Here is a 14,509-nt window from a genome sequence, read left to right as displayed (position 1 = left end):
GCATCGTCTGTCCTTGCAATCCCCGTCAAAGCACACTGATGTCCTTGTTTTGTGATTTTTGCACAAACTCCTCCATAAGCCTGAAATTGATGTTCAGTAACAACTAATAATGAGTAATGTTTGACTTCATGCAATCACTTTCTAGAAAGGAGAGAAAACGGTCACTTGGTCTCGAATTAGACAATCGAAGAAAAGGCCATTTTTTGGCCTCCGTCGCACTGCGGAGCCAAAGGGGGACTATGGTTTGTGCGTCCGTGCGTGCGTAAGCGAAGGGCCGAAGTCTAATCTGGTGTGTGGGTGTATCTCGGCTTAAGGAAGAACGCTATTGCAAATTGGGTCGCCATGTCAAAATCCAAGATGACCGCCGCCATGTATGTCTGAACCTTGTGACATGAATATCTTGAAAAATAAGCGAAGTACCAACTTCTAATCTGGTGTGTGGGTGTATCTAGGCATAAGGAAGAACGCTATTGCAAATTGGGTCGCCACGTCAAAATCCAAGATGGCCGCATCCATGTTTGTCTGAACCTTGTGACATGAATATCTTGAAAAATAAGCGAAGTACCAACTTCTAATCTGGTGTGTGGGTGTATCTAGGCATAAGGAAGAACGCTATTGCAAATTGGGTCGCCACGTCAAAATCCAAGATGGCCGCCGCCATGTATGTCTGAACCTTGTGAGCAGAGTATCTTGAAAAATAAACGAACTACTAACTTCTAATCTGGTGTGTGGGTGTATCTAGGCATAAGGAAGAACGCTATTGCAAATTGGGTCGCCACGTCAAAATCCAAGATGGCTGCCTTGCGTCTTCTACTTTGTCAACTCACATCCCTTCACTGACGGGGGACCTAGGTGTAACGCTTGTGTACAATTTGTAACGAAAGTGGTGAAATTAACCATGCTGAGTGTGGTTGAGGGAAGAAGAGGAAGAATCAGACCTTGAGGGTAATGGATCAGGAGGGAGGGATGGGGTGGGGGCGATGGTTGCAACAAAGCTGTCTCTCTCCCTCTACCAGAGCTTCGCGAAGCAGTGAGTCTGAGAGAAATCTGATCATGAACGTCACCTGAAGTCAGACACGACGACTGAACCGGATAAGAAGCAATTTTTAGGATGAAAAGAGACAAAAGTCTCCATGAAAGATTATTTGATTTGTCCGATGATTCGGAATGGCGAACCGTGGCGCAGAATGACCCATAGGTGGCGACGCAATGGACGAAGCTTTCATCATGTCCGTGTTGTATCGAAGGCTTGTGTGGCTGAGGTGAACAAAAACAAATAAACAACCATCGAACGTCACAACGTTTGGAACAACTAATATCCCTCTTATTAGAGGGAAAAGGAAAAGGACATGCGATGGCCGGGAATCGAACCCGGGTCAACTGCTTGGAAGGCAGCTATGCTCACCACTATACCACCATCGCTCCGTGAGGGGCAGCTATGCTCACCACTATACCACCATCGCGAAGCTGAGTACTGGTCCTGACCAACGATCCTTTAAACCACAGATCACTTCCCAACTTGTCTACCGGATGTATCGCCAATGGTACAAATATGGCTTCCCAACAATGTCTATCTGCAATCTGAAATTTCAAGGCACAGGCCCATTTGGGCCCGACGATTGCGAATCACTCATGGGAAATTGATTTCCCTTCAGTTTTCCATCAGAATCACGAAAACTTTCCATTTCCTTGTGGAGAATGACGTGCTCCATGATGCAGCCCTGGACCGGAACTCGGACGGCAGTTAGGATGAGGGCCGTATCTACGGAAAATAGCGCCTATGGCAAGCACTGAAATTGCGCCCCTGTCCAAACATCTGACTCCCATCTTTTAGATAACTTTACCATAAAATCAGCTCAAAAATACAAGTCAAGCTCGTTAATCTTTTAATTAACTAATTATGGCACTACATGAAAATTACAACTGCACCTTCCTTGCTTTCACTGATGCTAATTGGTCTATGATGTGCTCAAAGTCAGTTTTTTCAGTTTCTTCTCTTTCTACACTCAGCAGAGCAAGATCACAGAGTCTGCCTTGACCCATGGAGGCTCTCAAATACGAAAGTATTCGTTTTAACTTGCTGAATGATCTCTCACAGCTGGCGATGGAAACCGATGGTTCGCATTATCTGAATAGCAATGCGAAGTTTGGGGAAGACGCTCTCATCTCCATACTGAACAATTAATTCGAGAAGCTCTTCAGCTCTTGGTATTTTCATGTTGGCCCGACTTGATAGCAACATTCTGCAATCCAAAATTTCTTCACATAGCTGCTGTCCATCAACATCAGAGCTGTACAATTCGCCCAAATTTTCGCACTTCTTCTTTAGGTCGTTGCTGTCGGTGCCGCAACACAGTCCCTCGACATCGAGAAGGAACCCAAACTTGGCGTCGGTGTCGTGCAAACGAGCGAACCTTTGATCCATTTCTCTGTGAAGAGGGTCGAGTGTTCCCTTCATGACTCTTTCCATTTCCTCCTTGGCTGTTAACCCAGCGTCTCTCGAGTTATCATCAGCCATTCGTTTCTTTCGTCTCTGACGTCTTTCAACTTCAATATTTCATTATTGACAGAGACCGAGTCCTTCTTTGAGTGACTCACTGACCAACACTTCTCTTTCATCATCAAAATGATCTTGGAGGGCTTTCAAATCCAGGGCAGCATCGTGTAAGTCCATGCTAGGATCCTGCAGCCTCTTTTGAATACGGTCAATGCGAATGAGTACTTTGTTCCAAAATCCTAGCAAAGTCAGAAAATCGTAACTCAACATGCGGTTATACAGCTGCCTTGCGTCACTTCTTGTTTCACTGGTCTCGTTTTCATTGTCTATCATGTCCTGGAGAACTTGAAGTATCTCCTCAAGGTACTTGTTGACGGGCTTCACTGCTTCTCTCCTTGCACTCCACCTGGTTTCGGACTCCGACTTAACAACCACAGGCACGGCGTTTTTGAGTTTTTCCCAGCGCTGTGTTGAACGAGAGAAGAACACGTAGAGAGCTTCGATGGTTCCAAAAAACGTGACCATCATTGTATCCTGCTTGGCTGTATGTACACCCACCAAGTTGAGGGAGTGATTGTCGCAATTCACAAACACTGCCAGGTTGTTTTTCTCACTTATTCTTTGATGAACACCACTTCTGTGTACAGCCATCACAGCAGCGTTGTCATAGCACTGTGATCGACAATCTTGTAGCTCCATTTCGTCCTTCTCTAGCTGTTTCAAGATGTCTTCAACCAAGCTCTCAGCATCCTTCTGGCTTATCTGGATAAAACCAAGGAAGGACTCTCTAACACGGACTGTTTTCCTCTCAAAATCAACTTCCACGGACCTCACTACTTCTGACATCTGCTCACGGTGTGCCTGATCAGGAGTCGAGTCGAACATGAGACCATAGTACTTGGCTTTACGAATGCTTCTCAGTAAACTCTGGCGAACAGTGGATGCCATCATGTGGATGAATTCGTTCTGTACACCCGGTGAAAGATAAGACGTGGATCCAGGATGACTTTCCACACGAGTGAGGTGTTCTTTCATGACAGGGTCAAAGATGGCCAGTAGTTTCAGTAAGCCAAGGAAATTACCCACATTGGAGTCATCGTCCAGCTGAAGTGACTCCCTGTGTCCTCGCAAAGCCAGGTTCTGAATCGCAAGGAATTTTATGCAGTGAAGGATTCTCGTCAAGATATCACGCCACTTCTGCTTTTCCTTCTCAATCTGTGACTGAAGTTTCTGTGTCAATAACTCCTCTGTTTTCAGCTAAATTTCTTTCCACTGTGTGAAGCACTCCCGATGATTCTTAGCATTTTCATGAACACTAATCCTTTCAGGTGCTTTCCACTGGTTGAATCCACTTTCCTTCTCAAATGAAGATTGATGGTCTGACCAGGAACGGGAATAGAGAAGACAACAGATACAAAACGCAGACTTTTTAGAAGGGGAATAGACCAGCCATAAGCGAGTCACTGCCTCACCACGACCATTTCCCAATTTCCTCTTGAACCAAGTTTTGTTCATTGAGCGGTTATTTGTTGGTAGGAAAGGCCCCTCACTGTTCTGGAAATACTTCGAACCCAGCTTTATTATTTCTGTTCTCAACGCGTCAGGCAGAATTGCTTTTCCAGTATCCTTGTCGAACTTCAGAAGTGCAATGTCATGCTGTTCAATCACTTCTGGTATGACAGTTCGAGGCTCTTCGACACCATCCAGTTCACTAGGTTCAGTGTCGTCAGGTTCAATCTCGTCAGGTAAAATCTCGTCAATAAACTCAACATCACCACCACCACCATCGTCTTCCCCTCCTGTCATGTCCACGTTCTCTCTGGCAGCCTCACTTTTAATCTCGTCATACTCGGATTTATCTGACTTGACTTCCTCCTCGGCTTGTGACGCATTTGTACTTGATCCACCTTCGGATTCTAACAAATTTGTAGCAGGTGCAGGCGACTCCATGGAATGTGTCGAACAACTTGTTCCGGGCTTTTCAAAGAAGGGCATGAAGAACTTGCTCGACTTCTTGGCTTCCTCCGTCTCCTACTTTCGTCTCTTCCGTCCTTCAGCTCCACTTTCCTTCATCTTCGTGAAGAAACGTTTCATGGTCTTCTTACACAAAGCTCTGAAATAAGGAAATGTCATTTTTAATAAGAACATTAAATTTCACAGATTTTGCACAAAATTCTAGACTACCTCCCTAGTATGCGCAGGAGAATGGTCTTACTGCCAGTTGGCACTGAGCAGTGGTACTGTGAGGTATGTGGTTATGTAGCTCCCAGCACTGTATTTTTACCTGATAATTTATATGAGTGGGTTAGCAATCTCGCCATCCTAGTGCTTCTCACCCATGATAATCAAAGACAGATCATACATCTGAAGAAAATTCTTTTTTCACTATCCGAGGATGGCTTGTCTGACTTTAATAGAAACTGCTCAGTGGCACCCCTCTTCAAGTGGCGCCCAGGGCACGTGCCATACCTGCCATACCTTAGGTACGCCACTGGTTAGGATGACATCTTGTTGTGTTGCCCACGATGATCAGTATCCTGCACAGAGATGTAATCCGGAAATCGGGATTTGAAAGTGAAAATCGATCCTGAATGATTAACATTCCATCACTCCACTTCCAATGATGTTTTGGGATACGGATGATCGAGTCTCATGGAAAAGCTATAACACAACGGAGCAGGAAAGAGCAGCGGAAATACGAAAGGGGGAAGAAGGGGAACACAGCCACGTGGGTCAGAACTTGGACCCATGAGACCTGGCACGTTAGATTTTTGGAACTTGCAAACAAACAGAAGTGTGGAGTTGGGTAACTCCGGGGTCCACGGTATTCGTGGGACCCCTAGAGTCGAACGACCCCAAACATGGCTCTCCGTGACCTTCCACTGCTGAGTTGTGGTCGTTATCCATAATTACTGACATCATCCATCCTACATCTGTGAAGAATCAGCTCTTCGTTTGCAAAAGAAGTCCACAATAGCCTGGAATGGCGCAGCTTTATTAAAAACCAACTTATACAGATCCGGAGGAGGCCAAGACATCTATAGCAAGAGCCAGTCTCATGCCACGTCAAGCCTTCCTGAAAACACATTGATTCCCAGTCCATTTATATAGGGACACGTTTTATCAGGAAATCTCCGAGGGAACAAACAACACTGGGAGAGGTTCCTCCCACCGTTATCATTCGGGGGAGTCAGCCCGTCCTTATCATTTGGACCAAATGTTTCTCTGGGCTCCGAGAAAACAGAAATGTAACTCACAATGAGGAGAGTGTATGCTTAGCCAAACAAACCCATATATATATGGGTTTGTGTACATGAGTAATCCAAAGCATGTTTATACAGAGTCATGCGTTGCTGAGATTAAAACAAAATATATATGGTTAACGATCATGTCATTCTACTAGCATTACGCTAAAACAAGCGCATGTGGGCGTGGTTTTACGACCAGCCTCGAAAAAAGCACACGTATACAATTTGTTCAGCATGACCTCATTTTAAGCCTTTCCTCATCCAAAACTAAAACGAAGCAAAAACCCTTTATTTACTTTATGAAATAGCATTTTTAGACATCATATAAATCATAACACATTAGCACCCAACGTCTATAACTGAACTTTAGGCAATAACAAATCTACTACTTGACATTCCTTCCTCTTGTCTCGTCGAGACAAAGTATCTTAAGAGACAACGTGCCACATCGGGCTTTATTGAAAAATAATTGTGTAATGCGGGTATTGAAAAAATAATTGTGTAATGCGGGTATCTCCCAAGGGCATATCGTGCGCCCAAAGCGCCTCGCCCGTGCATTTGGCGAACGTGTCGTGTGGTGCGTGCTCGGAGCCTGAGGGCTCAGAACATGAAAGTCCATTAACGTTTCGGATCCACAACGAAGACGTCTGGTCCAGATGAGGTTCTGCTCCGCCAGAGGGTGCATCACTTCCCCTGCGGAACTGGCTCCCCCCACCCTTTGCAGACGCAGTCCTTGCAGATCTTCGAAGTTAATCAACGGTCATGCCCATGAGGTCCCTCACGTGTTGCTGTTCTGGGGAATACAAAATGTCGTCAGTATCTTGTGTCTCAATTTCCTGGTCAGGGTACAGAGCGTAAAAATCCGAATCCGAATCACTTGAAGCAAAGAGATCCGCAACATGTGGATCAAAGAGATCCGAAACATTTGGATCAAAGAGATCCGAAACATTTGGATCAAAGAGATCCGAAACATTTGAAGAAAAGAGAGGGACTTCCTTTATGTCAAAGTCTCCCATGGGCGCCTGGTCGGCTTGCGGGTCTAGGATATCCACGTCGGGTCCCTCGACCGCCAGACCCAGTGTCGCAATCAGATCCATAGTTGGGTCGGAAGGGGGCGTGCAGCTGTCCGCTTGTAATACATAAGCAGCGTTAGCCAGTACACGCAAGGGGTTTATAGCACAAGTATCACAGTCATCACATACACCGTTACAGGCAGCAGCCAGTTCCCACATGGGATCCACACAAGTATCACAGTCGTCACAAAATTCAATACAATTTTCTGGAGCGCCGGTCGCAACTGCCTTGTTGAAGGACCCGTTCAGGTCGACGGCCTCTGTGGTCAGAGCCATAGTTGTTGTCGGCGGCTTCTTCACTTTCCATCCTGTAAAATACTTTCTCATACAGAGGAGGACTAGAGATTTCATTAGTGCCCCCCAAATTACTACCCCGATTATCACAGCCAGTGCGGTCAATAACCACTTCACTATGGTGCCCGTCCATCCCTGGAACCAGTCAGTGAGCCAGCTAAATGTATAAGAATTTTCGCGCGCGATCCGATCGATCCAATAGTATGTCATGAGCCGTAGCGGTGTCGTTTGCCACCTTTTCTAGGGCCAAAGCCAATTTGTCTATCCGGAAACTATCCATGACTGTGCCCGCTCCTGGGAAGAAGAAACCAAACACCTTTTCCCATAGACTCCCGTGTAGTTTAGTGGTTCCATCTTCGTTTATGACTGACCTCTTATAACGCCTGTCCAAGGACTTTGGGTCTAGCTCATCCAGTATCTCAACGTCAGGAAGGACTGAACCCAGATAACATGTGCCCCCCCAATTATTTGGTAAATAGGGGTAAGCCTTGTCGCCGCATATAAACATTGTCCCATGGGGTGGGACCAGGTGGGTGGATAAGCACTGGAGTCCCTTTACCACCCCATTAATCCTACTAACCCCCCTAGAGAATGTTATAGCCGTTATGTTGTGGTTGCGTTTATCTTGCAGTACTATTCGTAATGTAATCCCCGAGCTCCCTTGTCCCAGCTTCCCGGGGAGAGTGTAGGCGCATTCTGATTCTCCCATACGCAAGTGGCCGGAACCCTGGAGGCAGACCTTCCCTTTCTGTGGTTTGACCCAGACGGGGGCAGGCCTCTCGGCCACATGGGCAATCATTGACGGGCGATAATTAAATTGTCGATTGCAACTCTTGCCGTTGTCAACCCCTTCTCTTTCCAGCGTGGTGACTAAACATGGGGAATCGATAGGTTGTGAGCAGAGGTCATTGAGGGACAGAGGTAGCACTATCATGTGTATTCCTGTGGTGCCTGCTTGGGGAAAGCGCATGCACGACCAGCAGTGTGTCCTATTTTGAATTGTTGCCACCCCCCTGGCCACTTTCCAATATGTGTTTTCACCCTTCTTTGGGGCCTTATTCTGGGGTTGTGGCGTGAGTATGTATTCGATGCATGGTATGTAGTTCCTTTCGCCACCGGCCGCGCCAGGGGTCCAGACGCTGCACCGGACCTGCATGGTCATGTCTTTCCCTAGGCGTGTGCGTGTTTGTAGCTTAAAATCAGGGGTTCCCCATTTGTATCCTGGTTGGGCCAAGGTCTTAATGCTAGCTTGCCCGTCTTCCCGGAACTCTCGTTGCTTTTGTAGTACCATGCCAACGCGTCCAGGCCCTGCCGACAGTGCTAGCCAATTTATGTTCACCCAATTTGTGTGCAGGGCTTTCTGTTCGAAACATGGTAGTGATACTCTTTGTCCCCATGTTACGGTGAGGTGTCGGGTTTCGTTTTCGCATCTATTGGAATCGGAGTTTCCCCTAGCTGCTGTCGCTATCAATAGTATTGTACCTATGATTAGGCCCATCCTTACTGTGTTCTGGGGGTGTGGTGTCTGGTGCTTGTATGGCCAACTTACAGTGCGTGGCGTGGATCCACGAAGTAGTCAGCAACACCTGGACTGGTCCCTTCCACCTTGGTTCCAAGGCGTTCTTGCAGGTGAAGTGCTCCACGAACACCTGGTCTTTTTTCCTCTGGTGGAACACCTGGTCCACAAGTCTCCTGGGAGCGCCTGGTCTACAGGTCTCCAATTCATAGATTCAATTCATTCAATTCATAGTTTCATCAATCCTTCTCTCAGCATCCCATTACCTGTTTCCAACATCAATAAAAATAAAATTATAAAATTAATAAAAAATCAATCATCTCAACTCTCAAATCGAATCAAAAAAATAAAAATAAACGAAAATTACTTCAGCGAGAGTTTCAACTAGAATTAACACAAACAAACCACCATTAACCTCCATTAACACAAACAAACCACCATTAACCTCCATTAACACAAACAAACCACCATTAACCTCCATTAAACTCCCCCTATTATTTATTTATTTTCACGAATAAACAAATAATAGAAATAACCTGGTCTACTTCCAATTTCAATTCTGGTCAGTTCTGGTGTCTGGTCACACACAATGTTTTCCTCACCCACTGTGATTCGCTCAAAATAGATTCTCACTGTTATGTCTGAAATTCGTCTCATGAAAACCCATTCAAGAGTCCGGTGTGACAGACAGCCAAACACATAGACACGCCGAAGACCCCAGGGTACCCATCAAACTAGCTTGTCCCCAGATCAACAACACAGCGAAACATGTGATTTTACTAAAATAATCACTTACTCATAACTAGCTGGATAACTAGCATAACTAGCTCAACACCTGGAACTCATAACTAATACTCATACCACTAATTACTCATAATAACTCATAATTACTTCTGTAATTACTCATGCCAATACTTACTCAAAATAATGTAATATCCCAATCTTCACCCCTTATGCAAATCGAAGCACCCCGGACAACCCACAACCAATATCAACCACTGTAGCCGCCTTCCCCTCCAGGCAGCCACACACAGCCACATACATCTCCATCCACGTCACACAAGACAACAGCCAACGAGTGTGTCCACCACACAGAAACCTTTGGCAATGCAACAACCGAACACCCAGGCAACCAACAACAAAACCCAATCCATCTCCATGGCTCATCAAGCAGTTCCAACTTAATCCAGCTTCACATACCGATTTCCCCAAAAACTCGTGAAACTTCACCCCCATTCTGGAAAAACCCTGGACTAAACCCTGACACCCTAAATAACTTCAGACCCATCTCCAATCTACCCTTTCTGTCAAAAGTTTTGGAACGTGCTGTGGCCACTCAACTCAAACATCACCACTCTGCCAATAACCTGTATGAAACATCCCAATCCGGATTCTGCTCCAGCCACAGTACTGAAACTGCTCTCCTCAAAATCACCAGCGACCTTTTCTCTCCTCTGATGCCGGCAACCTCAACATTTTCATCCTCCTCACCTCAACGCCTCCTTTGACATCATCAATCACGCCATCCTCCTCACCCTGTTTAGACCAGCTTGTGCCTATTAAACCCAAATTAGTTCACCCCCAAGCCTACATGGACCACCTACTACTCTCAAATTATCCACTCTGGCTCCGGAATCCCAAAAGCACTCTTCTCTACAATAAACAAACTAAATAAACAAACTTTACAACGTGAACAAACTCCTCAGCTCCCTGGATACCACCACCTTGCTCCACACACCTGTTGGTGCACACCTGTGCACTCACACCTGGTGCCACCTGCACCCTCCTTCCTTCCTGGACCATTCATCCAAAGCAAAATTGACAGCATCTACAACAGCTTAATCACCACAATTCACTCCCCCTTAAGGTGTCCCCCAAGGTTCAGTTCTTGGCCCCCTCCTCTTCGTCCTGTACCTATCCCCCCTTGGTCACTTAATCCGTCATGCACCATAGCCAATGCACCATGGTCTCCAATTCCACTGCTTCACCGATGACATCCAGCTTTTTCATCTCCACCAAATCGTGCTCCACCACCACCCACTCTATCCTGACAAACTGCCTAACTGAAATAAAATTCTAGCTTCAGATCAGCTTCCTCGAACTTAACTACGCTAAATCTGAATTAATCTTCATTCCCCCCAACATCGATGGTTTCCCAGTATCCACATCCGGAATCTTGGCATCATCATTGACCAAAACCCTCTCCTTTGAAAAATACACTAAACAGATCATAAAGACCTTAAACCTTAATCATAAAAACTGAAAAATGCTTCGCCATGGAATAGTCCACCACTCATGTAAATAATCATAAGAGTTCTGCGAAACATCTCCATCTTTAAAACTTAGCCAACCAAATTTAAACCACATGTTTTCCCCCCAAAAAACAAGTCACATTCTTTGTATATTGCCAACATTGTTCATCGTTTAAGTATCATCCAGACCTAAATTTTTATAAACCATCAACTTGTAGATGCATTTATTTATATCCCATTAACCCAAGAACTCTCAATTGCTTGGTTATATTTTAGTAATGTCATATATCCATATTTCTTTTCCAAAATGTTCCTGATATACACATTAATCCCATCTGTCTTTGTTTCCAGATCAACTCAAATCAGGAAATCAACACAAATCCTTATTACCTCCAATCAATTCAAAATTAAATCAACAATTCAAAACCAGATCGGATCAGCGATCAGAAATCACTTTTCCAATCAACACATTCCAAGCAACAATTCATTCAAAGACCAAGCTTAAAAACACAACTCTCATCTTACTGTGACAAATAAGCAACCAACCTACTTCACACTAAAACAAATAACTTTTCATCACCCCTTTCTTCTCCACCGCCTCTTACACTTAAACAGATCATAATTACTCACTCATACACTATTGCCCATCACCCAGTTGCCCCAGACCCAAACACAGGTTTGAAATCCCAGTAGGTTGTTCTTCAATCCCAACCATCATGTGATCCCAACATCTCTCCATTTATTTCGTTCCTCATGGGGTTGGTGTTTTATGGCCTTTACCTCTTACCCAATCACACTGCACATTATTCCCCGTCCTTGATGGATAATTTTACATCCAGATGGGCACAGCATCCCATTTTTGGCGACCCAGCCCTAAAACAAGCCCCTGGACTCCTTGCAGGCTGGACCAAAACCCCCGGACGAAGTTGCATCCCCAAACCCGTCCATATAAACTCCATTGTTGTCCTGTTCATCTCTCTGTGTTACATTTACATTTTGTGACTCACAGCTCCTGCCTCCATGGAACAATGACGCCTGAGCACTCAATTAGCCCTCCCAGTACCAAAGACTTACAATCAGACCGACAGACAGACAAATAACAGAGGCATGTCGCCAGCCCCAGCACAGGACATCCCCTTTCCGGGCAGGCATAATATAATCCACAGCATCGAAATGCCAATTTCTATCCGGAGCCTCGCAAAGCCAAAATCCATGCATGCGTGCTCCATCATGCAACCCGATCTGTACTCGGTGCGCCCGGCGCCCCCTATACTCAGTGAGTTATAATAACCACAATATCTCTGGCACCCAACTCGTGATACCACAATTTAATCCACGTTACTTGCATCTCTTCATCCTCACAAATGTCCTCCATTTAACGTGACTCAAATCCATCTCAAATCCCCACAGCTCGATCGAACACGTCACTGTACTCGACCCGGTTAAATTAAATTCCAAGCGTACTGTACCTGACTGACGCTTCCACAACAACAAAAAACTCGATATTCTCTGTCCACTAATTATGTACATGATTTTGGTTTTACCCACAATATAATGTCCCGATATTCTCCAGATTTAAGTCCTATATATCCTATCGTTAAAGCAACACCCTGTAGACTGACTCCGCCTGTCGTTCTTCCAAGGTTAGTGAATTGCCTCTGACCTCTTACCCTTACATATCTCGAACAAAGGTCAAATAAACTTCGAAAGGTCAAACTTCAAATTGGGGTAACCAGCGCTTTATTATCCCACAAGTAATGCAAGTCCGGCGACAATGGACAAATGACCATTAATGTGGCTCTACATAGCATAATGCTAACTTCTACGAATCCAACAACCGTCACACTTCGTCCAAGGACCTTCCGTACGAGGCGTGCTTCACAATGCCCATCGCACATCCTTCCTCGTTCGCACAACGCTTCATCAACGCACCTCCTCGCGTCCACACCTTGGCACAAGCCACACCACATACCGACAGTTGAAACCTCGACCGTCCTCCTTCCTCGGATCAGCGTTCTGTTGAAAACGTGACATTTCTGTTCAAATTATTGAATTTCCAAATACTCTCCCTGCAGCGCCCGTGAGGCAGCTTGTCCCACATTATCTGCCCTCAGACCCATATGTGTTTTAATAACAACCTTACCAGCATACTAAATCTGTGTCCGCATCGATCAACACAAATGCATCGATGCATCTTCCAGCCGCCACTCCGCACTGTACCTTACTGTATGAACAAGACTTCCTGTTGGAACTTGACTCCGGAAATTAATTACTCTGTCTTGAAATCGTTTATTTTAGCCATCTTAAATAAATCCATCCATCTATCCATCTTATAAATCCATCTTAAATAACGTATTCGTCCTGTGACATTGCCTGGCATATATGTCGCAGCCGGCCACTATTCCGACATGGCTCATGACTCATGTCTAATTCTGACAAGAAGATGAAGGATGAAGGACATGACATGAAGAAGAAGATTCTGACAAGATACTGACATGTGAACGTCCGACATCCAGCAAAGTCGAAATGACCCACAATGCATTTGGGCACACACTTCCTCTGAGAGTGGGCGAGTTATCGCCGGCACTCTGAGCAACCTCATCGCACCCGACCCCAAAATGCACTATATGACACCAATTTCAAAGGTGAGCTGCCTCAGCGATACATCCCACACATACAATCCACAATATCTGCCATTGAATGAACTCTTCGATTCAAGTAAAACACACATATTGATTCGAATTCTGCAACCATCTCCAAGAAACCGCTTCATATCAACAGTAGATCGACAAGGGCACTCCGGGTGCTTTCCTGACCCGATTTATATCAATTCGCTTCCCAAACAACTCCCAAACAGATGAAAATCCGGACTCAGTTCAGGACCTCGCCTGTTCTCTCGGATAGACGTTAAAATGGACATTCCCGGCCTGAATTTCCCCCAAGTCGAGCAGATCGCTTACAAAGTTTCACACCGAAACCCTCTGCTTTGCACTTGACACACAGACAAACACATTGGCCAGACACACACGTCAATTAACATCCCAATATACATTCATTCCTCATTCATATACGAGTGAGTCTCCCATTCTTCGCGCGAAACTCAGATCGACTCAAATCATGCCTTTATCCAGCCACTCCCAAACAATCTTTGCTCATTCATGTTACGTCTCTCATTCAAGGAAAAGGATTTTTGGGACTGGTTGGACGGGGGTTGGTTGAGGTGAAAAAAAGGGAAGGCAGGGCGGGGTGTTGGGGTGTTGCCTAGAGCCCTGGGACTGAGCTCAGGTCTTGGGGGGGTGGGGGGGTGTTGCCTAGAGCCCCGGGACTGAGCTCAGGTCTTGGGGGGGTGGGGGTTCTTGGTCTGGTATCTGGTCCAGCGGCATCACTCGCTGTTTTACTTGTTTAACTACCTCCTTAATTGTTTTGTCCTGAACTTTGCTTCCTGAACTTGCTTCCTTTGGCTCTGAAGCTTCAAATTCCTACAATGCAGCTCCTGCTTCAATTTTCAATATTTCAAAACCTAACCTGTCCTTCTCACCCTGTGGCCACCTGGCCCATTTCCTGTGAGCTTATTTATTTTCTCTTGTCCACCAGATCCTGGCCTGCTTTATCTGGACCTCTTGTCTAGA

General features: G+C 45.5%; 1 non-coding gene across 1 annotated transcript; it reads right to left on the bottom strand.

The window, feature by feature from the left end:
- Positions 1-1,350: 1,350 nt before the first annotated feature.
- TRNAG-UCC (transfer RNA glycine (anticodon UCC)) lies at positions 1,351-1,422 on the bottom strand. Its single transcript has one exon. It is a non-coding gene; the product is annotated as a tRNA-Gly (tRNA).
- Between the last annotated feature and the right edge of the window lie 13,087 nt (positions 1,423-14,509).

Source organism: Myxine glutinosa, chromosome 10, assembly GCF_964187855.1.
Source record: "Myxine glutinosa chromosome 10, kmMyxGlut1.1, whole genome shotgun sequence".
NCBI classification, from domain to species: Eukaryota; Metazoa; Chordata; class Myxini; order Myxiniformes; family Myxinidae; genus Myxine; species Myxine glutinosa.
Note: the sequence above shows the minus strand (reverse complement) of the source record. Positions and strands in the feature narration are given on the sequence as shown.